The sequence below is a fragment of the Megalopta genalis genome, chromosome 4 (assembly GCF_051020955.1).
Source record: "Megalopta genalis isolate 19385.01 chromosome 4, iyMegGena1_principal, whole genome shotgun sequence".
NCBI lineage: Eukaryota > Metazoa > Arthropoda > Insecta > Hymenoptera > Halictidae > Megalopta > Megalopta genalis.
Window position 1 is genome coordinate 25,140,055 of NC_135016.1, and position 25,781 is coordinate 25,165,835.

Genomic DNA, 25,781 nt, shown 5'->3' on the forward strand with positions numbered 1-25,781 from the left:
CTTAGCACTAGGCGCGTTCGCCTCGCATTGGTCACTGTGTTTTCGCGAATAACTCGTAAACGAAGTCACGAATTGCATTTTCGCTAAGGAAAAAGTTGCTTCGAATGACCCGAGGAATCATCCCTTTCCGAGTGTTAACATAATTATGAGACACCTTGTTAACAGTACATTCTCCCCAATTGTCCTTCAAAAATTCGTCTCTCTCAGTCGAAATCCGTTTGTCCTGATAAATCGCGTTACCTACGCACCATATAACCATATATTTCTGAACTCGCGCACATAAAATCTGCAGGAGAGCTTCTGGACAGCGTCAAACATGTCCCTAAGTGGTCAACTGCCGGGGCAGGTTCGCCGTGCAGCCATAAACGGAGCAAGCATACATAATTACATTTTGAGCCAACTGGCTCGCATACGTTTCTGCAAATAAACAGTATCCGTCTACGTATAGACGAAAGCTTGTAGCGATATTGTTTGCGCGGCTCCGATGCAAGGGATTATGGATCGGCGTGTCTATATGTGCGTGCGTGTGTATTTGTCCTAAGCTCGCTGAACGCAGTCGGCAAACACACCACTGGAGGAGCTATCCGGTTGTGTAAGCGCGCGATCGTGCACGCACGAACGTAAAAAGTTACCGGGCCATTCGAGCGGACGTAAACAATCCTGTATACTGTGGCCAAGACGCGAGGAAATAGGCCTAATAAGGGAATTCGATGTTATCCTGCGACGTTATCCTTGAGGACGGATGGACGACGGCTTTAACCGTTTGCGTACCAGATGGTTCTGAAAAAACAGGATCGAAAAGCGCCGAAGAGCGCAATAGCGCTCCTTCGATTATGTGTCGAAAAAAGCCGTAAAACATAAAATAAAACGTTACGAATGAAAATATATATACTATTAATTTAGAATAGGTAACAGCAAAATGCAAATTGGATTACTGACGGCGATGCGACGCGCGACGTATACATGCGTCCGAAAGACCGAGCACGTTTCGACAAATTTCGGGTGGGCCGTAAGTCGTCTGTTTCGGCCAAATGCCCTGGCTTTTCTCGACGCAAAATCTGAAGAGCGCGAAAGTGGCTCGTGGTACGCAAACGGTTAACACTAAACCTACCAAGCAGTAATGCTATTGGATTATTTTCTCTCTTTTGAATACTCAGAAGTTTTTCCTTCTAGCATATAAGTTACAAAAACGAATCGACGCCGAGAGTCTCGCCAGAGTACCATTAGATAAACAATGATTTCATATGCATATAGAACAGAGTGCTCTTTGTCTTTAGGTGACGTTTTTGGTTTCGTCTTTGTGAATAGTCTTCAGTCTCCTGGAGCAATCAGGAGAGTAAAGACGGTCCTTCCTCGTACATCAAATTAATAAACTAAAAGGGATAAGTTTAATTCACTGCGTTTTACTTTTATTTATCTACCCATTTCCAATAAATACTAACTGGCATGTACTGCTTCGCAAAAGTGAGAAGGCCGAATTTATTTGGAATTTGTAAAGTTTTTGTTATAAAACTTGCTCCAATAATATAACTTATTCAAGCGTTTGCCACGAAAGAGTCTCGGAACTTTGCAGAATTGCAAAATTAGAAAGCGGTCATTATGACCGCGGTAGGTTTAGTGTTAATTTCGTGTCTTCTCCATCGCGCGCTCGTGATTGCGGTGTAAATTTCCAACGAGATCCGAGACGCGTATCAGAATTTTTTCGCTCACGTTTCGTCCATGATTTTTAGCGAAACAAAAGACAAAATTGCGTTTCGACGAGCTACCGTCTTCCTTTGGTTGTTACTCTTTCGATTAGGAAATTCGATAAATCTTTCGGAGTTTAGTTGTCAAGATTATTCTTACAATTAATATTATTATCTTATAATTTATTATCATTTATAATCTCTCTCTCTCTTTCTCTCTCTCTCTCTTATAATTTATTATTTTATTATCTTATAATTAATACTGCGGCTCTTCATACGAAATACAATTTGTCTAAATTAGTTGTTAGAAATATAGCTGAAAATGCCTTTCCCCTTTTAATAATCGTAACAAGCTGAAAATAATGTAACGATATCTTTAAATTAGCATAGCATTGTGTCTTCACTATTCAATTTTGTCATGAATGCATAACATCCACAGAGAGAGTCTAGTCGTAATAGTGAATCGATTGTATCGCGATGGTCATAATGTTATCGGCTTTTGACAGAATCCTCTACTATGGAACGTTACCAAATGGACTTGATTAAATAAAGTCTGAAAAATCAGAATTTATTATCGCGATTGATAGACTGAAGTTTTAACACGAAACTCTATTCGAATTATTCAATTTACCGTGCGATTATTATAGAACAAAATAAATCTAAATAAATCTTTGTTTACCACGAGTTCTTTGCAATTGACGTAGAAAAATGTTTAAACACAGATCCGCAGTTTAGCGATTCCTAAATCGCAGATAACGATGCTTTTATGCTGTTCTATCATATTTTATCGCGTAAGTTTAAAGCAACGACTTTAATCGAGTTTAATAATGCGTAATATACTTTCATGACCACTAAAATATGTACTAAATCTTTATGTTCTGTTCAACCTTCTTGCGTCCCACACGAATGCTGGCAAATTTACCGAATCGTGTCGCTACGATAAAAATGATTTGCCAGTCGGGACGGAAGATTATCTAAACAATAGTTGTTATATTTATACGATACGATTCTCGAAGAATTCGTATCAGAATGATGTTTGCACAGTTCTCCACAATTTCCGAGGACACCTTCAGCCGACTCGTTGCTCGATATAATAATCAAGAAGGCGAAAGCTTTTTCACGCTCCAATCACCGCGTCCACGAGAGCCGTTCGAACTATCTCGGCGTTACCTGTACCAGCAGCCGGGATAACGGAGCAGCGAATTTAAAGAACAAACAACGGAATACAAAGACAAGTTTCTACGGAAAAATACACAATCCTTCCCGATATAACGTCGGATTGCAAACCGACTCGTAAAAGAGTTCCCGATGCTGGTTCCAGCGCCCCTTAAAGGTTCGACCTGCTTCAGGAACACTCGATTTGTCAGGACCTGGTCTGCACACGAATCCGGCGGCGTTTTCGCGAAACGGCAAAAATAAACGGAAGACGCGGGCTCTAGACCAAACACCTACGTTACGTATTCGCGTCTGTTTCGCTTACGAAAACTCCGAGTTTCGAGACTCTAGGCTCCCTCCGTACATACAACCGCACGAACGAACTTCCCGATAGCATGTACGGAACGACTCGTCGTAAGCATCGCTCGAAATGCAGTCGCCCCTAATCAATTTACTTAGTACTAAACCTATCGAGTTAGTGGTTTCAAAATTGTAAGTATTCTGCCGTAGCAAATGATTGGATTTTCTTAATCAGATATTGTAACAAAAATGTTGAAAGGGTTAAATAAATTTAGTCTTGTTACTTTTATGAAGTTATATACGTTAATCGTGTTCAGGACTCGGTAGGTTTACTGTTAACAATGACTAGATCGCGCATTTTATGCAAAATTAAATTTTATTTAAATTAATTAGTGTCGTATAATTATTTAAAAATATTGTCACGGTATTGTCGACTTATGAAAATAGTTTGAAGGGAGAAATCATTTTTATTCTATTTCTGTTCATTGCAATCGACTTAGATATAAGATTGATTTTATTTTGCATAAAGATCCAAATTTTGAAGATCCAAATTGCGAATACCAAAATTTACAAAAACTTATTATAGCATTATTATAGCATAATTCTAATAATTTCCCCGGTTTAAATCATCTTACTTTTTGTTGCAACTATATATTGCTTAAACTTTATACCTTTACACGACCTATTTTCTATTTTAGGTGCTGTTCAATTAATCTCTACCGTATTGTTACATTGTAATTCGACGTATTTATTCACATTTCTAAAATGAAACGCAGTCGATAAATTAAATTAACCAAACATTTTTCTTGCAATTATTTATCTTCCTCCTGCTAGTAATTTCAGATTAATTAACTTCTTGTCAAGGGACGGTAAATATTCATTTTCCTTTATATTACAGTTTATCCAGCTACTACGTTTATCAGGTTCGCTGAACTATAACAAGCAACAGAGCACATGGCCAGCCGGATTTTGTGTTCTCGTTTGCGTTATACAAGCTCAGGGCGGAAGAGTTGTCGACAGCGCAGCTTACAAGGGAACTTTCCGGGCAGCCCGAAAATTTCGATTATTTTTAAAACTTTACGAGATGCAGCGAACATCGATAAAAGCGTCGGGTAACTTTTTTCACTACTTTTTGGTAGCACAGCATGAAAATATCCCTTAAGGCTCGATGCGTGTTTCCTTATCCCCATTTTTATTTTCAGAACTACAGTAGTTACCGAAACTTAATGAAGTTGCTGTTTTCTGCGCACAGATAACGAAGGGGAATGTTTAACTTCCCTTCGATTTTTGTAGAACGTAAAAGGTTAAATTTGCACCTTTATTTTAGCAATAGTTGTTCATCTATCGCCAAACTCTCAAGGTACATATACAAGAAGTAAGGAAGATACTTACTAATTTTTAAACGAGCTTTTAATTTCGAAGTATCAAAGAATATATATACTTTATAAATATTATACTGTATATTAAACTTATATTATACTTTACTAAGTATAGTATAGATCAAAGTATAGTATTAGCTTATGAACTTGGATACCTTTCGAATCGCGAAAACACAAATAAACAAAGTTATTGTTCTCTGTGTTAATAATTCAATATAGATTCGAAATAATGTAAAAATACTAGTTGATTCTTTTTAAATTAGTGTAGCATGAATTCGTGTAATGATTGTACGTTGATTGTTTTACGCAAACAATGTTATGCCATGCACAATTCTAAAGACGAGCTGAAAGACATTCGAGTGAAGAATCAAGTTTTCTGTATCGCTAATTTTCCTAGGTGTAAAATAACGCAGCAATTCAATTGTAACGAAATTCTTAATGTTAATGTTATTGCGGAGTCGCAATATCTTGATACCGCACTACCAGAAATTAATATCCCATGAATAATCACGTTTTGTTCTTGCAACGAGGAATAAAAAGTTCATCTATCGCCAAACTTTCAAGGTACATATACAAGAAGGAAGGAAGATACTTACTAATTTTTAAACGAGCTTTTAATTTCGAAGTATCAAAGGGAACGAACCAGTTACCGGATTCGTCCCATGTCTGAAGTCGCGCGTACATTACAACGATAACGGCAAGAAATTTAAATAAATCCTGTATCGGTACTCTGGCATAACATCGCACGTACATTTAGCGCTCCGTGAGTTTGGCGTTAGACTTTTACGGTGTTAGACTCCCTGATCGTCGTTTCGAGCAGCGCTGACGCCGAACGTGACACACGCTGACAAATCCAGAAACCGCGGGCACGAGGCTGTTTATAACAGGGCACCGTGCGCCGATAACGTAGAAGATAGATGATCAACGCGAGCGTGAGATCTTGTCGCCGATATAGAGCAGCTTCCGGTTTACAGGTCTCATTATTTTCGCGTTAGACCCGCCGTCAGCTCGGTTCTGGGTCACTTCGCCGCCCTCGGTTTCGAACTCGAGAGCCCTTTGAGACGTAAAGTCCCTATCTGCTCGATATCGCCGGGTAAACTCGACTATTCTCGGCGCTCCGACGTATTCCCGCGGCCTTCGTCGCTCGCCGGTGGAATCATTTTATCTGATGACTCCGGTCGTAGCCTTATCAACCAGGGGAATTCATAGCGTTCCGTATGGATCGCCGGAATGTTTCCTGCGTTAATGCCTCGACTGTGCCGCATACCGGGGAGTTCGGTGCTTTCAGGCCGGCCTGTTCTTGACCTCCTTAGCCGCGCGAATTGAAATTACTTGCTCGCCAGCGACATTTAAAAGAACGGCGGATCACGCTTTTTCGGCACTGCCTGGTAAATCCTCGCCGTGAAATCCGGAGTCTCTGATCGCGCGGAGCGGTTTCGACGTGGATATTGGCACGGCCGTCGGCTGTGGTCGATTTGTTCAACAGTTTCGAGGATGATGCGTTCGTTCTCAGATAGAGCCTTTTTTTTCTAGTAGAGTTCCGTTGATTTGTATATGAGTTTGTCAATATTTTGAACATTTCTTGCATTAAGAATCAACTAAAGAATGCCTCGATGAACATTAATTTCTGAACTCTTGCACCTTAATCATTTTTTATTCTGTATTTAATAGACTTTCGAATGACACGATTAATTGTTGTATGCTAAAGTTAAAAGTCCAATGTTACCCTCGCATCTTGATGAAAAAGAAATGTAGCAAAATATTGTGTGTTCCTTTTTTTACATCGAACTATTTTTGATCGAAACACTTTTGTTTACGCAACGCGAAGTTTACAAGAAAAATTAAGGTGCAAGAATTAAACAAATCACCCTTTATATTAGACTAATACAAATAATAATTGCGAGCATTAATTGAAAAATAGAGGAGCCAAATTTATTTCATGCCTTAATAATTTTAATTCGCTGAAAATAATGGAATGGTGCTTTTAAATTCTTCAAATGATTTCACTATTTTCATTAGATTTACTCATTTCTGTCAGAAACGTGTAACATTTTCAGTCTAACAGTCACTTAAGATTTCAAATGGGAGAAATGAATTAAGATCAAAATTAGAGGCGAAGTTTCTAACAAAAGACAATCGTGATGTAACACTGACTCTTTCGAATGTGCGGTAATTTAGTGCAGCGGTTTAGAGTGGAACGGAATCATCGTGTAGCTAAATGGGCCAATGAGAGGTCGATAACCTGATCAGCCAAATTGGTCATTGTCCTGTTTGCGGGACCAATATTTGAAATTCTGCTCGTAACTGTCGATAAAATGGACCGTTTTGTTTCCCCACGTTTCTAAATTTTGCAACGAGCAATTGGAAAGGTGACTATTTTATGTTCCTTTCAAAAGTACTTAGATACGCGAATAGCGAATCGAATTGTTAATCGAATGTACGGTCATCGAGTCTATATGTATATGCCACCGTGCATATCGTCGCGTGAATATAATTTCGGTGAAAATTGATTTCACGCGCGAAAAACGCGTTCCCCGATATAATTGCTCTCTGCGGATATGATAGAGGGTGATAAAATTACGGGAGAGTGTCCTCGCGTGGACAAATCTGATTTACCGGGACGCGCACAAATTCTGTTTTACATTCTTCGCTACTTTTCCGGCAGCTCCAACGCTGAAAAAAATGTTCGCTCTCTATGAAAAGCCACTTTTCGCTACTACTTCTCCATGTTTTAAGTAATTCCGCACTAATGAAAAATATTAGATCTGCCTTTTTGCCAATAATTATGTTCACACTAGCACCTTTTACTCGAGAATTCCAGGTTTCCCGTCGTCTCCTCTACTCTTCCATTTCATCCACTATCCTATCGTCCTGCATGTAATTTAATGCAAATGAACACTTCAAAATTTGTACCAATTTCGAAATTTTATCATTGTATTAGACATCGCAATATAACACATTAACAATAAAATCTTAATTGTAAACGCAGTTTCAGGGTCGATTCACATCTACGTGTCACGCTCGAGCTCCAAGGCCGACCAAGGCCGAATCATTCTTACATTTGATTTACATTGGGGTGTTCACACTACGCGTGCCGTGCTCGCAGCGTGCCAAGCCGCCCGGCACCGTCCAAACGTGTTTACACTCTTGCAGGCAGATCAGGGCCAGGCTTTCATTCGCTCGCAAAAACAAAACAATGCGAGACGGAACTACGGAACTGGTACGATGTAGACAAAGTGCGCAATCTTTCCCTGAGATAACGCCGACATAACTTTGGCATAACTTTCACATAACTTTGGCATAACCCTGACATAACTTTGGCATAACAACTTTGACATAACTTTGGCATAACCATGACATAACTTTGGCATAACAACTTTGACATAACTTTGGCATAACCATGACATAACTTTGGCATAACAACTTTGGCATAACTTTGGTATAACCCTGATATAACTTTGGCATAACCTTAACATAACTTTTGGCATAACTTTGGTATAACCATGATATAACTTTGGCATAACCTTGACATAACTTTGGCATAACCATGACATAACTTTGGCATAACAACTTTGACATAACTTTGGCATAACCATGACATAACTTTGGCATAACAACTTTGACATAACTTTGGCATAACCATGACATAACTTTGGCATAACAACTTTGACATAACTTTGGCATAACCATGACATAACTTTGGCATAACAACTTTGACATAACTTTGACATAACTTTGGCATAACAACTTTGACATAACTTTGGCATAACTTTTGCATAGCCCTGACGTAACCCTTATTTTTTGTTTCTTACATGGAGATAACTTTATATTTTACAAGTTTATGATCTTATAGATATAAACACAGCGCCATCGAATACCATAAAAGATTGTGGGTACCGATGCAATCATTAAAGAAATTATTTTGAGTTCGTCCAATTCGTTACGATTTCATGAGGAAAACGACTAGATCAAATATAGAACAGTAAAAACATAAATCCTTTAAAAAATACCGTTGCACGTTATTTTCACGTCGCTAAAAACAATGGAAGACTGTCCACGTGGCTTCGGCATATCTTGCGATTAATCCAGAGAATTTTTATTTTGCAGAAAAATCGACGTTCCAGTTATAAGAACCGTATGGATAAGCTGTCGAAAACAGCTCCAGCCCGCGCATCGATCATCGTCGGGAAACGAAGTCCAGGTACAGTCTGCGAGTGGAAATTAAACGAAAGGATCGTACATGGACGAGTCGGAGAACCGGCGGGTTCAACGAGCGTGAACTTTTCAGATCGATAGAGCGCGTAAGAGAGGTCCAGGCCTCTTCCGAAGACATCTGTCGGAAAACCAAGATGTAAGAGGACTGCGGGCAAAGTGGAGGAAAGGAGGAAAGGTGGACGGGCGATAGTTCGGCTCAGAAAGATGGGAGGGGGGTCGTGGGAGGAGTAGGTCGTCGTCGTCGTCGTCGTGGTCCGAGGTCGAAGGAAACGATTGAATCAGCGGAATCACTGTCGAAAGGATCGGCAGGACAATCATGGCTTGGAATTTAAATGTTGCAGCAGGTCCTGGTGTGATATTCGCTCGCGGGAAGAGTCGTGCCGGAAATCGCAGCCCCGGGACCGGGAATCTAATAGCGGGGCTGACGCGATGTATGGATATGAAAAGGCGACCGATGGTGCTCGAAGGCGCGCGCGGCCTTAGTCGTGTCCTCCATTTTCGAAGCTCGCCGGAAATACGACGTGCTTGTGCAACAGCGAAATCGAACCTATAACCTATAACCGGCGAACTCTCCTAAACCTTCGCGCAGTTGCCTCCTTGCAGAAGCACCCGAGGCGATATCGATTATGATACGGGATCGAGGACGGCACGGAGTGCTTCCTGATACGAGGATTAACCCTTTGCTTGCGGAGGATGTGTACGTAGGTCTTAATAGGGTCGCTCCTGTTTTCATAACATCGCCCCGCCGTACACACGGCCCCGCCGCGGAATTGAGTTATACGTTTCATTATGCTGTACTTGAGACACGCCGCGTGCATTGTTCCAGAAAGGTTTTAATCTTGCGCAGACTATGCACAGGCAAGTTGCCGTCGCGCGGCCCCTCAAATTGATGGCTCGTCTCGTTTATTGGCATTTTTCGGCGGCCGCCGATTAGCACGTTAATTTGCAGCGGAGCCGGGCCAGGCTTACATTCGAGTGTTTACTAGATTTACGGGGTCAACTATTTGCCGACAAGGGTTCTTTGAACAGTGCTAAGAACATTTTCTACGGAGAACTGGACTATGCGTCGAAGGCTTAAATGACGGGAAAAGTGAACAGTATATCCTGATCCTTTATTTTGTACACGATCAAATTCTATGTTTGCACGGTTAATTCTTCAACTGTTGAAAATAGTTGAAAATAGATGAAGAAACGTTTTGCGAGACCAGAATAACTCTAATAAGATGAAAATAATTACTACATAAATCAGAAACAGATACGAAATGCAAATGTATTTTCTCTTTCAATAATTTTAGTAAACCGAAAATACTTCGTAAAAATTCTTCCATACTATATTCTATGCTATTATATCCTATTACTATATTCTGACATTTTACATGCCATACACTCATTTTTGTCATAAATGCATAAAATCCGCAGTGCAGTAATAATATCTGTATTAAATATATATGTATAAATATTCGTATTGTATGATCACCGTGCAACTAACAAATTCGTGTACATTATTTATCGAATGAGGTACCAATTAATTTCGATAATTTCACCAACTGTCGCAATCTTCGATTTTCCCGCAGATTTCCCCGCTCCGATTATTTTTTAAGCAAACTATTAGCCCGGCTTGCCCACGCGAACGCGTAATTTCAATTAACCAATACGTCTCGAAATTTCGTTTAATTGATTGGCACACGTATAACGGCTCGGTGTAACGCGAAACCGCGAATGACGGTGTGCTTCGCAAAATGATTGAAACTGCACGCCAACCGTCGAGTTTATGTAAGCATCGGCCAACTATATCTTTATTGAAGCCGGCAATGGCACGACGTTATCGAAGACTATTCCATTTGCGATGGTTCCGACTGGAATAGCAAGCGATCCGTTTTGTCTCGGGCGAAGGCGGTGGCCGATTTAAAATTTCATGCACGAAGATGCAGGGAGTTATAAATTTTCGGTCGGCATATGTGTTCATGTATACGTGTCAGCGGCGAGCTTTTTACGTCTTCATAACTTCGGGAAAGTTCGTGATATTTCGGTGGTTCGATGGATTCGAATTGCGTGCGCGCGGCTGTTGATCGTTCGACGCCGACTGACGTATTGGGTTGGCAACTAAGTAATTGCCGATTTGTTCAATGAAATACAAAATTTTTTTTTACTTGGAATGAAGTTTAATCTGTAATGTATTTTCCATTTTGTTCGATGACCTTCTGCCATCTCTCTAACAACTTGAACATTCCACGCTCGTAGAAAGTCTGATCCTTTTCGGCCAAAAACTGAGTTAAGTGAGATTTTACAGCGCGTCGTCATCATTAAAAGTTTTACCACGAAGGGAGTTGTCCAGGGATCGAAATAATTGGTAATCCGATGGCGCGAGATCAGGGCTGTATGGTGGGTGTAACATCGATTCCCAACCAATATCCATGAATTTTTGCCGAGTGGACAAAGACGTGTGCGGCCTAGCATTGTCCTGCTGAAAAATGACACCTTTACGATCGACCAATTCTGGTCGCTTTTCCTTGACCGCTGCATTCAATTTGTCCAGTTGCTAACTATTGGGATTATGGAATGAAAATGAATATGATTCTAATTCTTTGCTTAAAAGGACTTTATTTCATTCCTGTATTGAGAGAAGGTATATGGGCGAAGACGATCGAGCGACCAAACTCTACTGAGAGTCCGGCAAGAAAAAACGCTTCTTTTATACCCTTTTTGGGTTCGTCTTGTCCACCAATCAGAGACGTTTTATTTGTCGCGTTTCACATTGTATACGTGACGCTGGGACCCCCAAACAGTCAGGGTACGATGTATATCTAATGGTACCGGTGATGATGTATCGCGGTATCTACTATATACAGTTTACATCACCGTCGTTGCCTGCTGACGGAACCGACGAAAATGTAAACCGATATCTTAGTATCTTAGTACTAAGTAAACTATAGATTAATTTTTGTTCGAGGCTAAAATTTCAACACTAACATTCACGGATAATAAAAAATAACATAATAATAATAATAATAATAGTAATTTTATAATATAACATCTACGGATATCATAAAAATGGGAGTGAGAGACATCTATAACTGAAATCGGCAATTACTTAGTTGCCAACCCAATACATACTCGCCCCTCCATAAATCATCGAACATTTACTTGTTCTCGGGAAAATGTTTATTAAAACACAGATGCAGATGCGGGGACTCATTTTATTGCCGAATATTGTTGCACACGCTTGTCTGTAGAATTATTTACCTGAAAAATTGTTGTTACGTCTTACTATGCATTTTTTTTGGATTCTACGTGCAATATAATAAATTTAAACAAAAAAATGTGCGTATACTTGGAAAATTAAGCGATAAGATTAATCCAGAAAATTGCACGATCGCGATCATATTCCTCATAATAAATGAGTGCGCGGTGATTTATGGACGGGAGTCTAAGTATTTCATCTCTCGGTGTGCACACCAAGCTTTTACGGAAAATTTAGAGAACCGTTAAAGTGAATGTAACGCTGAGCGTATTAAAATTTCAAGTCCTTCTGTCGGCCGCGCTGTTGATGAGTTTCAAACAACGTTCGGACAACGAATTTTACGGCTATCTGCGAAACTTTTCTTCCCTGGATGGGCCGCGAACCAACGGAACATTTCGACTCGAAACTGGAAGTTATTGGAATAATTCCGATGTTAATATCGGTTAACGAACGTGAGAAGCTCGGCACCGAACTGTTGGCTGTTCGAATCTGATTTGGGGAAGGATAATCGAACAATCTTCTATACCCTTTCATCCGCACGGATTCCACGAGTACAATCGAGACAGTAGAAAACACTGATATAAAAAGAAATTAGAAAATCACATTTTTATTAGAAATATGAAAATGTAAAATAAATGAAAAATTGAGCAGTTATGGTAAAACTGATATAAATAACAATGTTTCTCGATTATCCCAATTTAAAAATCGAAGAATATTACAAAACACTAATATAAAAAGAAATTAGAAAATCACATTTTTATTAGAAATATGAAAATGTAAAATAAATGAAAAATTGAGTAGTTATGGTAAAACTGATATAAATAACAATGTTTCTCGATTATCCCAATTTAAAAATCGAAGAATATTACAAAACACTAATATAAAAAGAAATTAGAAGATTACATTTTTATTAGAAATATGAAAATGTAAAATGAATGAAAAATTGAGCGGTTATGGTAAAACCGATATAAATAACAATGTTTCTCGATTATCCCAATTTAGAAATCGAAGAATATTACAAAACACTAATATAAAAAGAAATTAGAAGATTACATTTTTATTAGAAATATGAAAACGTAAAATGAATGAAAAATTGAGCGGTTATGGTAAAACCGATATAAATAACAATGTTTCTCGATTATCCCAATTTAGAAATCGAAGAATATTACAAAACACTAATATAAAAAGAAATTAGAAGATTACATTTTTATTAGAAATATGAAAATGTAAAATGAATGAAAAATTGAGCGGTTATGGTAAAACCGATATAAATAACAATGTTTTTCGATTATCCCAATTTAGAAATCGAAGAATATTATATTTCTTATATAATACATGACGATACGTACATACTTAATTTTAATTGATACATTATTTAGATGAATTGATATCAAATACAGTATACCGTCGTGTGACTAAACTTTTGATTTTTGTTCAAAAACCAATAAAGAAATGTAGTTTATGGTTGAATCGACACATGGAACGATCAATTATTACATTTGAACAATGATTTATTTAGAATATTCAAGCATTATTTTCCAAAGATCATCCGGAGAGGAAACAGTGTCCTTCAAGAAGCATCGGTGGTTCAGTGGTAGAATGCTCGCCTGCCACGCGGGCGGCCCGGGTTCGATTCCCGGCCGATGCAATTTCTTTTGTCATTTTTTACACTTTTTTCTTTCACTTTTCTTTTTGCTAATTGTACTTTAGAATTATTTACAATGACAAGCAACAATTTAGACTTATACAGGTAGATTAAGTAAATACTAATAACATTATACGAAACGTCATACGTCTCCACTATCCAATGTACGTAATTGCACATTTTAAGACAATTTTTCTAATCGAACCATACTATGACAATTCATGTTTTAGTTTTAATTACATTGATTGATTTCGTACAGAAAAAGTATATAATTCGTACAAAAGAGTGTTAGCCATTTTGTATCGACTAATCATGGCAAAATTTTAACAAGACATAGGTAACGCAGAAATAGCAATAGCTAATTACAGAAAATTAATACTTCTCTTTCTTTTTATAGTAAATATTTAATATCTCATACTGTTCATGCTATCGTACACTTACAGACAGACATACGTACACAAGTTTCGTATCACTTAAACAAAATTCGGATTCTTACACCAATTTGTATTTTCACATAGGACAAAAGTTGGAACTAGAAAAAACTTCTCTGAATAAAATATTCGTTGCGATAAACACAAATTAAGCACCCTTAACACTTGTCAATTTTATTACTTCCTTCCATTTACACATTTCTAAATACAAGATGTTGCGTAACTGATGTTACAACCAGATCGCGGCTCTACGTCTAAAAATAAGTCGATGTAACCACCAGTTACGCGATATCCTGTATATTCTACGAACAAAATCAACTGCAACGACCGATCTTTTCATTCCTCATCTTTATACGAAACATGCAACGATTCAACTGGTATTATACAAACTTGGAAAAGTTGTTCAAGATTTCTGCTTTTATTCTTACGAACATTCCTCCTCTGAATAATGTGGAAAACAATGGAACGGCATCGCCGCGAAATATCCAAAAACGGGCGGAAGAAAGATGGTCGATCCTTTCGGTGTAAGCTGTTACAGAAAACGAAAAATGTTTCGCCTGTCGAAAGACCATAATGGCCGGTCGGTTGCTTGTCGATACCATGTAACGTCGAAACAATACCGAATAAACCGCAAGCTGCAGCCACAGAGCGAGGTATGAAAAATATCCAAGAAATGCTTTCTCCTCTGTCCACTCGGCGTTGCATGAAATATCAAACCGGGCTGCGGTAGAATCGAAACACGGTTTCCGCGTACTGCGGAAAAGCCCTCCGTTCGTCCAATCGACGCCGCCGGCCCGGCGTACGCCGTGCTTTCTCGCATTGCTTTCCCCACAGCCACGGTCTCTGGCCGGTATCAAGAGTATCGTCGAGTCGAGTACAGAATTGTTTGCTTTGGAAATAGTAGAAAATTGTCACGCGTCTGGATCGAAAGTTACCGTGAACTGTCAGCCCTCGCTTGCGGATGGACGCGCGGTGCGCAACGTTTTCTTCGCGACCTCGTAAAAGACGCTTCTTGGAACAATGCTCTGGGAAAAATCGAATGGAGTATCTCGTCGAAAGTTCGACATCTTCGTCCTAAAAATCGTTGATATTGTGAATTGAAACGCCGTTCCGGCGTTGATGCACGAGGCGAGCTCTCCTATGGTGCGACCGATGACAATGACATCGAAGAGTTAATCTTTTTCAGTGTGGTATCGAATTAACACTGAGCCTGCTATGCATGAACTGTATACACATAAAACTATGTTTATTGCACGCAAGACACTAGGAAGAGCCTTTGTTAAGAGAGAATATAGCGATGAGAATGCCGAAAATTCTAAACAAATTGATAAGCTAAAATTCTAAATTATAAAGCGAGACACGTAACAATGATGCACTATGTTCTCTAAGCATAGTATTAGTATAGTAATATAGTAAAGTATAAGTATAGTAAAAGTATAGTATAGTACTTAATACTATAGTACTTAATACTATACTAAACTTTTACTATACTTTACTATATTACTATACTAATACTTTACTATACTTTACTATATTACTATACTAATACTTTACTATACTTTACTATATTACTATACTAATACTATACTTATATTATATACTTATATTATACTTTATATTATACTTTACTAAGTATAGTATAGCAAAGTATAGTATTAGCTTATGAACTTGGATACCTTTCGAATTGCGAAAACACAAATAAACAAAGTTATTATTCTCTGTGTTAATAATTCAATATAGATTCGAAATAATGTAAAAATACTAGTTGATTCTTTTTAAATTAGTGTAGCATGAATTCGTGTAATGATTGTACGTTGATTGTTTTACGCAAACAATGTTATGCCATGCACAATTCTAAAGACGAGCTGAAAGACATTCGAGTGAAGAATCAAGTTTTCTGTATCGCTAATTTTCCTAGGTGTAAAATAACGCAGCAATTCAATTCTAACGAAATTCTTAATGTTAATGTTATTGCGGAGTCGCAATATCTTGATACCGCACTACCGGAAATTAATATCCCAAGAATAATCACGTTTTGTTCTTGCAACGAGGAATAAAAAGTTACGTAAAAGTGTCATTCGGAGTGTAATGAAATAACTGCGTAATCGAGGATCGAGATAGGATTTCAAAACTGTTTGAGAGAAGAAACTTTCTGGCGGCCGTACGGAATATAAAGTATGGTAATATCACCCGAAACTTTTACTTTGCATTTGTACAGATGTCCCCGTAGAAATTACGATCTCGATCGGAAGATTCGACAAGTTAATCCGTCGCTGGCTAAATCCATCGGCCGCGGCCGAACAATGGATAAAATGAAAACGATAACTATCCGACAGTTTTATCTGCAGGATACGGCACGTCAATGTTCCGCGAAACTGTACGAATTTCGCGGGAACCGCCGCGCGTTTCTTCCCGCACAAGTGTAAACAGAAAAGTAATTACTTCGGTCGAATGATTCGTAAACATTGCTGCACAAGTAGTCCTATTCGTTGCCTCGACGTTGTTCGGTGTTTTAACCAGTTAGCTGTGTTCGACGAGTATACTCGTCATGGAGAAATGGCAACATTTTGTGACACGACGAGTATACTCGTCGTGCGTAAGAAGCAGCGACCATTGGCTATTTAAATTGTAATTTTAAGGAAAACAAAAACATATTCTGAAATTTCAAGATGTTCAGAATACTTTGAGGCCAATCCTGCACGAATTGGTTTACATTGTTATAAAAATAAAATTAGGAAAGAATCACGGTATTGGTATTCGACATGCAAAATGCCATTATATATTGTTCCTCGCTTTGCTGAAATTTTTTTTGAATTTATTTGATTTTTCCTGCATTTTTAAGGAAAACAAAAACATATTCTCAAATTTCAAGATGTTCAGAATATTTTGAAGTCAATCCTGCACGAAGTGGTTTACATCGTTATAAAAATAAAATTAGAAAAGAATCACGGTATTGGTATTCGACGTGCAAAGTGCCATTATATATTGTTCCTCGCTTTGCTAAATACCGCTCTCTCTGCAGCAGCAATTTGAATTTTTAACTTTCATAAGTATTCGATTATCCCTGGGTTTTTCGTTTATTATGTATACGGTATATGTTAACGTCGAGCGAATAAGTAAATATTAGTAATAAAATTGTTAATTTTATCAAATAAAACCGTCTTTTTGACCTAATATTTTAACAGCGACACTTACATCGTGTTCGACGAGTACACTCGTCGTCGCTTGATTCACGCGACACATACAGGTGCGCGCTCTGAAATGGAGGCGCCGCAGCTAACTGGTTAAATAATTCGATACTTCGTAAAAAGGACACGTCCCATAATTTGTAAAGGTATACAGAATTGCTTGGCGTCGAGCTATACGGAACACCGAGAACGACGTATTGAATGTTACACAAAGATAGAGGAGGTAAAAATTCGTTAGACAGCGTTACAGTTGGTGTGCGTACAGCACAATGGAAAATATCGAACGCCGATACGCCGCCGCGTGCAAATAAATTTGCACGGTTCCAAAGAATTTTAGTTCGAGTTTACATGTTTGTACGCAATCCGCAATCGCTGGTCCGCGCAAACTTTGAAAATCGGTTTGATTGGAGCGTTGGCTTACTTTCCGGGGCTGCATGTATGATTCTTGTCGTTGCAGCTGCACAACGGGGCGAGCTACGAGCGGCAGAAATCAACGCGGCCAGTGCCGGTATACGATTCTTGCAGTTGTATATATGCCGTCGCGTTATCAGCGACGAGATTCAATGAGGCAGCATGTGCACATGATTCCTGCCGCTGCGGCTGTATGGAGTCCTGGCGCAAGCGGCAAGAATCATTCGATCAGCGTATATGCACGGGCGCGGCGCGGAATAGGAGCGAGTTTCGAAGGACGTACGAGACGTTCATGCAATATTCAGCCGCGTTTAGGGCTGCTTGGCTCCGTCACTATGTACTCGACGCATAGACGTTTGACATACGTTCCAGTCGACGCTAACGCGATATATTTGACTTCTACGGAGCGATCTGTCTGTATTACACGGTCGTCGCATATTCATGAACGCCCGCGCAGAAAAAAAGTGAATTTCCAACAGGAAATTTTTATTCCAAAGTGTCGCCGCGAAATATGTATTTCCTGACTCTTGTCCGAGTCTCGTTTCTTGTCTCGTTCCGCAATCTACATTGCTTCTCAATGTTAACCGTACCGAAATTTTGTTGATTTTATCATTATTTTTCGAAATTCGTAATTCCCCGGTCGGATACTATGAAAAATACTGTTTCGAACAATTTACGTAAAAAGATATGCCTGCGACGCGGTTTATAAATATTTATTTATTCGTTATTCATCGTTTACAAATTATTTGTTATAAATATAAATTTTTATTAATATTCTTCATTCTTTATGAAAATATTAATTTTTGGTGCTCGGAGCATTTCCTACAAGGAGTCTTCAATTTGCGTCATTGTACAGCAGCAACCTTCGTATTAGCGTAAGTGGTTTATTTCGCAAACTGTACTTCTCTGAAGACTCGCTTGGAGATTTCATTTCGCATGAATTTTAAATGAAACAATACCCCACGCGTTCAGCAGCCCTGTGGTCTTGACATCGTTCTTCTGATTCTTCCTGTGCATCCGCATATTTTCTTATCTATATTACATTTGCAATTGGCTTTGTCGTGAGTCTGAAAAATGTTTCCACTTCGCTGTATTATTCCGAAATTCCGTAGGTCAGATGAGAGATTTCTACGTCAGAATCCTGTACGTGTACCTCGCTTTTAGGGCTGCCCGTTCTCATCCCTTTTCTGCTGTTCTTTTCCCTAGTCTAGATGCGCACCGAGATATGTTAAACCGCCTCTTGCCGTAATAGAGCTCTGCACGTATCTGAGTGTACAGTAAATTCTCTCCAATTGTCCTTCCAGCTTGTAAACGAATGGAGAGGAGAGACAATTATTCGAGCTTTGCGCATCGTTTTTGTAGTTGTTGACAAACGGTAACTATAAAAACGAGCCGCGAGGCTCGAATAATCGACCCCAAATTGTCCATTTTTGTTTACAATCTGAGGGACAATTGGAGAGACTTTACTGTACTTTGCAGTCTGAAATGCTTTATAAAAATTTACATTTTTGTCACGCGACAATGAATAAAATTCTCTTATAAATGGTTTTGTAAGATTACAAAGAAAGTAGAAAATAATTTGTTGCCACTTATTATGATGATGTTTCAACTGAATCCACGGTAAAATCTACTACGAAATCGCTCAAAGAGAAAGATCGCATCTTTTCAATGAAACACATGAAAGATGCAAAATAATCACTGAAAGAAAATAGAGCTCTGCACGTATCTGAGTGTACAGTAAATTCTCTCCAATTGTCCTTCCAGCTTGTAAACGAATGAAGAGGAGAAACAATTATTCGAGCTTTGCGCATCGTTTTTGTAGTTGTTGACAAACGGTAACTATAAAAACGAGTCGCGAGACTCGAATAATCGTATCTCCTCTTCCCAAATCGTCCATTTTTGTTTACAATCTGAGGGACAATTGGAGAGAATTTACTGTACTTTGCAGTCTGAAACACTTTACACAAATTTACATTTTTGTCACGCGACAGCGAATAAAATTTCCTTACAAATGGTTTTGTAAGATTAGAAAGAATCTTAGAAAGAAAAGATTATTACGATGATGTTTCAACTGAATCCACGATAAAATCTACTACGAAATCGCTCAAAAAGAAAGATCGCATCTTTTCAATGAAACGCATGAAAAATGAAAAATAATCACTTGAAAGAAACCTTGACAAGGCTAACATACAAGACCTATTTACAATGAAAGCGATATTGTAACGACACGTTTTCGCGACTGTTGGGATTATGGAATGGAAATGAATATGATTCTAATTCTTTTCTTAAAAGGACTTTATTTTATTCCTTTATTGAGAGAAGGTATATGGGCGAAAACGATCGAGCGACCAAACTCTACTGAGAGTCCGGTAAGAAAAAACGCTTCTTTTATACCCTTTTTGGGTTCGTCTTGTCCACCAATCAGAGACGTTTTATTTGTCGCGTTTCACATTGTATACGTGACGCTGGGACCCCCAAACAGTCAGGGCACGATGTATATCTAATGGTACCGGTGATGATGTATCGCGGTATCTACTATATACAGTTTACATCACCGTCGTTGCCCGCTGACGGAACCGACGAAAATGTAAGCCGATATCTCAGTATCTTAGTACTAAGTAAACCATAGATTAATTTTTGTTCGAGGCTAAAATTTCAACAGCGACTAACTTGATAAAACACTGTTGATTTCTTATTAGAAACTCCACAGTTGCGACTACAAGCACTCGTTAATGATTTTGTTGTCGCTGCGACGCGACAAGGCAAGCCAGAAAGCAAAGAGAAACGAAGTCAGACACAATCGAGTTTGCCAGGGACCAGCGAACGTATCGTAGCTGCGACTTCGGAACAAGAAAATATATTCGTAGTTTTGTTTCCACGGAGGGGGTAGGGGGGGACAGACAAAAGATCGCTCGAGCTAGCGGTTCTCCCAAGATCGCGAACTTCGGGACTGTTTAAAGACACGCGGCGAAACAACTTAACAGAGTTAACAGTCGCGGGAAAGTTCAGTGAAACTGACGCGTGCTAACGGAAGAGAACGGCTGCCTCCATTTACAGGGGCATTAAGATTTAATAGAGAAACTTCGTGCCGAATGCTGTTCGAATTAGCGCGAACGCGAGAATATCCCTGTTTTAAGCACCGTTTTCAGGGTATTGCCTCTAGTGCCAAATTACCATGTCGAACAACAACGGAGTACGCATACAGAATGAAGTGGATCTGAAGGGTCTGCACCCTGGTTAGGCTTCCTGCTGTGCTGGCGGCAGCGGGCCGAGCGTGTCAGCAGTTTTCGTGATAAACGCGGTTAAACGCATCGAACTGTGATCTTAATTCACGGACCGGCTAATTGAAGGCTGCGGAACCGGGCTAAATTCGTGCACGCTGGGAACTTGATTCGTTCGGAGCAGAAAGGCCGAGGCGCGAAGTCAATTCTACTCGAAACTACGGCCGGAAACTTTAAGTGGAGCACGTTCCTAGAGAAAAATTAAACCCTCAGAGGTCACGTGATCCAGGTAACTGCGGTCATCGGTGGGTTCCCGGCGGAACTTTGCGCGAAATACTAATTTTCTGCGTCCGTTGCGCACGAAAGTTTCATGTATTTCTGTATCAGTTTTACCATACGATTATAATATTCGGAAAAAATTCAACGCGTGTTGCTTCATCACGATGACAAGACTGAATTTAGTTGGACTTTTCACAATTTTTATTGTAATATATGCTTGGGTTTGATCAGTGATCTTTTTATGAACAAGTTTTTAGATTTCAACAATATTAAAATAAAAATTGCGAGACGTTGTTGTTGTGAAAAGATGTTAAATTCATTTGTGATATTAATCACTTTAAATTCAATTTCTGCTATTATAAAACTATTTCTAGGAGAAATTTTTAGATAAAGTTCTTTATTCAAGCATTTATTATTTATTGATCACTATTATCCGAACACTTCATTCAAGTTCTCTACCAGGTGATAATATAAGTAAATAATACAATGATTACATAATACTAGAACACTATAATATTGTAAAAATAAATGTTCGGATACCGGAGTCTCTACCGCATAATAGAAATAAGAAGTGCAAATAAATCTGATCTTATTGTTGTTATAAAGTAATAGACATTAGCGACGTCTAAAGTAAGTGAGAATAATGAAATTCCATTCGCTTCAACTCTGAAGAGAATTCTGGGATAAAATTTCTCACGTTCATTTTTGACATAAATATATAAAATTCACCGCGTCTACGGCACAAGGTCTGCGAAGTTTCAATTAAATTTGCATTATGATTTTCATCACTTCCAAAATTTATTTTAATCGTATTTAATCTTGCTTTATGAATCGCTGTTAGTAAACTGTAAGTTATTATTAGAATTTGAATCCTTATTACTATTTTATAGAACCCGGAATAAGTGAAGAATTTATTTCGTGGACGAAACAAAGGCTCTCTGCTGCAACTATAAAGTAGCACTGCTATTAACGTATAATAACCAGCATTCTACTCATTATAAAAGCAATTTCACGTTGAAAATCGGAAGCAATATCATGATTTAATTTATATTTAATTACAGTGCAGCGTAACTGTAATATAGTTCCGCTGTGTTCGTCGCACAACGGTCTGCAATTTTCCAGTGTATCTATTTATTCGTAATATTTATTCGCGTATGAATATAGAAACGTTATATTAGAGAGAGGACCAAACGTATTTGTATATTTATACATCGTTTATAATCAACGTCACCGCTCAATTTATTTGACCGAACTGCGATCGATGAATCGAAGTAAAAAGAGTATCAAGTTCTCTTTATTGTTCGATAATTCTGGGACCAGAAGGTTAATTATCGGCTTCGTTGTACACGAAGTAAATGATTTCGCAGTTTGCGAGATCATAGTTGATTTAGCAACAAGTCACTCGAGTACTGTTTCCACGTTAAATATTTAATCCGATCTGTGTATCGAGCTCCGTTTCAGTTTCTGATAAGAGTACACAATCGGTGATGTAATCGCGTAACTAAGCGTTAGATAAGAAACAAAAACATCTGTGAAGTGGTAGTATTAAATGTCACACAGTTACCGTGTTGTAAAAAGATCAGTTTGTCTAAATTCGTATATCGTACGGAAAAGTTGAAACTTCGATCATTGTTTCAGTGTACTTGCAGTACCAGCGGCTAGAACGGAAAATTCTATGTTCATATTTTAATCAAGTTTATGATTGTCTTTGTTCCATTTAAAAAGCGCCGAAAATAAGATGGAAAATTTTCTTTACGCCATCCTCTAATTTACAGGGAACGATAAAAAAAACGAAATATGATAAAATATAAACCGAGCTAAAAAAAGACATTTCACTGTTTTTTTTTTTTTGTATCATCTGCAGGTTTTTTTAATTATTCGCAGTGGCAGATCTTTGGAGATACCTTGTGTTGAAATTTTAGCCTCGAACAAAAATTAATCTATAGTTTACTTAGTACTAAGATACTAAGACATCGGTTTACATTTTCGTCGGTTCCATCAGCGGGCAACGACGGTGATGTAAACTGTATATAATAGATACCGCGATACATCATCACCGGTACCATTAGATACACATCGTGTCCTGACTGTTTGGGGATCCCAGCGTCACGTATACAATGTGAAACGCGACAAATAAACGTCTCTGATTGGTGGATAAGACGAACCCAAGAAGGGTATAAAAGAAGCGTTTTTTCTTACCGGGCTCTCAGTAGAGTTTGGTCGCTCGATCGTTTTCGCCCATATACCTTCTCTCAATAAAGGAATAAAATAAAGTCTCTTTAACCCTTTCGCTACGGGCGGATTTTCCGCCGCGGTACTTCTGCTGGACGGCGCGCTGCGACATCGCTGCACGCTACAAGACGCCGATCGTTGCGGGGGTACCGCAGCGGAGAACCCGCCCGTAGCAAAAGGGTTAAACCAAATAAAGTTGAACAAAATTGAAAAAAATAAGGCATATCTATTTATCCGTTGTTCAGAGAAAAATAAGGTTAATTAGCTTTCTGCAGTAAGCACTGACTTTATTCGCTACAAACGATCGAACTTATGGAGGGCCACTATAGTGGCCCTTAGTACCTCGATGGCATCTTATGGAGGGCCACTATAGTGGCTCGTAGTACCTCGATGGCATCTTATGGAGGGCCACTATAGTGGCTCGTAGTATCGAAAGGGTTAAGAAAAGAATTAGAATCATATTCATTTTCATTCCATAATCCCAACACCTTGTATGGAACACGAAATAACGAGATACGTACTCCGTGGCGCCCAGAGCACACATATCTATGTATGTTTACCGATAGCGTGCCGGTTATACATATAGAGTAAGACATCGAAGTTTCGAAGACGGCCATCCCGTTTAAGTAGGCAGCGCGACTTATCACATGCTTGAGATAACACTTTGACCTACTGGGGGAGTTCTTAATTACACAAAACTGCGAAGTGTAGCTAATATTAGATCTCTGCGGGTTGCACTACCGGACTGCGGCATGAATGGGAGAGCACGAATGTCCAATAGGTTTGAATTAAGGACTACCGGTGAAGTGTTTCCTTGACCGGTCATGTATGTACAACAGAGACGCCCCAAAGGATACTAATTAAAGGAAACCCGTCCTTTAATTACGATCGTAATTGTACAGACGACGGTCGTTTGCTCTCGTAGTACGACTCATGATATATTAATTTCTATTCAGGAGACAGGTCAAGTTCTACAATATCTTAATTAATGTTTGAACTTCCCTGCGACCTGACCCGGAACCGAATTTCATTTCGCTGAACAGCGAATTCCTCATTACGTTATATCGCATAAATAAATGGAAAAGCCTCTCCGTACACATTTTTAAATACTTTTTAGAAACGTTCTCTTTTTATTCCGACGAATGTGTAATTTCTCTCTGCAAATAATGGCTTCCCAAGGAAACGAGCGAATACAGAGCTTGCGGATACGAGCAAGTTATATTAGAAATAATAATAATAATTATTATTATTATTGTTCCGTTTCGTTAAGCACGATCCTAAAATTATGATCGCTGCTATAGCTCACGATCCGAACTTTGAATGTTGCTTTCTGCTTGTTGAATACGCGGAAGATTTTTTCACTCGAAGAAAAGCAACGCGCGGAAAAAATAATTTTTCCCGTGGCAAAGCTTGATCGTGCGATTCCCGTGCCTTTAAAGAATTAACAACGCAGCGGAAACAGCTAGAAACGCGCAAAAAGAATGCAAAGTGCATTCAAAGGGATCCGTTGCGTCTCCGTAATCCGGTTCGCGGGGGATTGTTTCCGCGGAAACAGGTTCCCTTCTTTCCGATTCATATGGCCCCGACGAATGGAGGACGGGAGAAGAGGTCTTCGCCGCGAAAGACATTCAAGCGGATCTGTATCGCGCCGACGAGAGACAGGCTCGCGAGAAAGGGTTGGCACGGATTTCTTAAGCGGCTTTAAAACCTGGGATGCGTGCGCGTGAACACGGTTCTCTCATTGTCGCGTATCGGTGTCTTCTACCTGTACCTTGGCGACGCCGCGATTTTCTTTTCATTAACATCGTTGGAAAGATGCGACGCCGTTTCTGCGACGTCCGAATGGTGTATACACAGCAGATCGTGTAAAAAGGCTGGTGAAAAGTTTGTAGATCATTTTATTTTGCTTTTCAATAAAGCAAGTTATATTTTCGAACTGGTTGGTCAAGGTTTTCACAACGGTTCCAGCGGTGGAAATTGTTCTGTATATTTTTTTTATCAAATTGTTGACACGTTAGTGATCGCAAGGTTGAATTTATGTCTTTCGATTATCGAAAGTTATTATAGTTAGTTATTAGTTATTAGTACTATTATTATTATTAGTACTATTAGTACTATTATTATTATTAGTACTATTAGTACTATTATTATTATTAGTACTATTATTATTATTAGTACTATTAGTACTATTATTATTATTAGTACTATTAGTACTATTATTATTATTAGTACTATTAGTACTATTATTATTATTAGTACTATTAGTACTATTATTATTATTATTAGTACTATTAGTACTATTATTATTATTATTAGTACTATTAGTACTATTATTATTATTAGTACTATTAGTACTATTAGTACTATTATTATTAGTACTATTAGCACTATTAGTACTA

The 25,781-nt window shown here is 38.6% G+C and overlaps 1 protein-coding gene, 1 long non-coding RNA gene and 1 other non-coding gene across 4 annotated transcripts in view; 1 reads left to right on the top strand and 2 right to left on the bottom strand.

The window, feature by feature from the left end:
- LOC117222986 (zwei Ig domain protein zig-8) overlaps nt 1-25,781 on the bottom strand; it is a 746,648-nt gene that overhangs the window by 383,163 nt on the left and 337,704 nt on the right. The window lies entirely within an intron of this gene.
- TRNAG-GCC (transfer RNA glycine (anticodon GCC)) lies at nt 13,553-13,623 on the top strand. Its single transcript has one exon. It is a non-coding gene; the product is annotated as a tRNA-Gly (tRNA).
- On the bottom strand, nt 18,349-18,945 carry LOC143259331 (uncharacterized). The gene is made up of 2 exons (XR_013033136.1): nt 18,804-18,945; nt 18,349-18,717 (listed from the first exon to the last, which is right to left on the bottom strand). It is a non-coding gene; the product is annotated as an uncharacterized LOC143259331 (long non-coding RNA).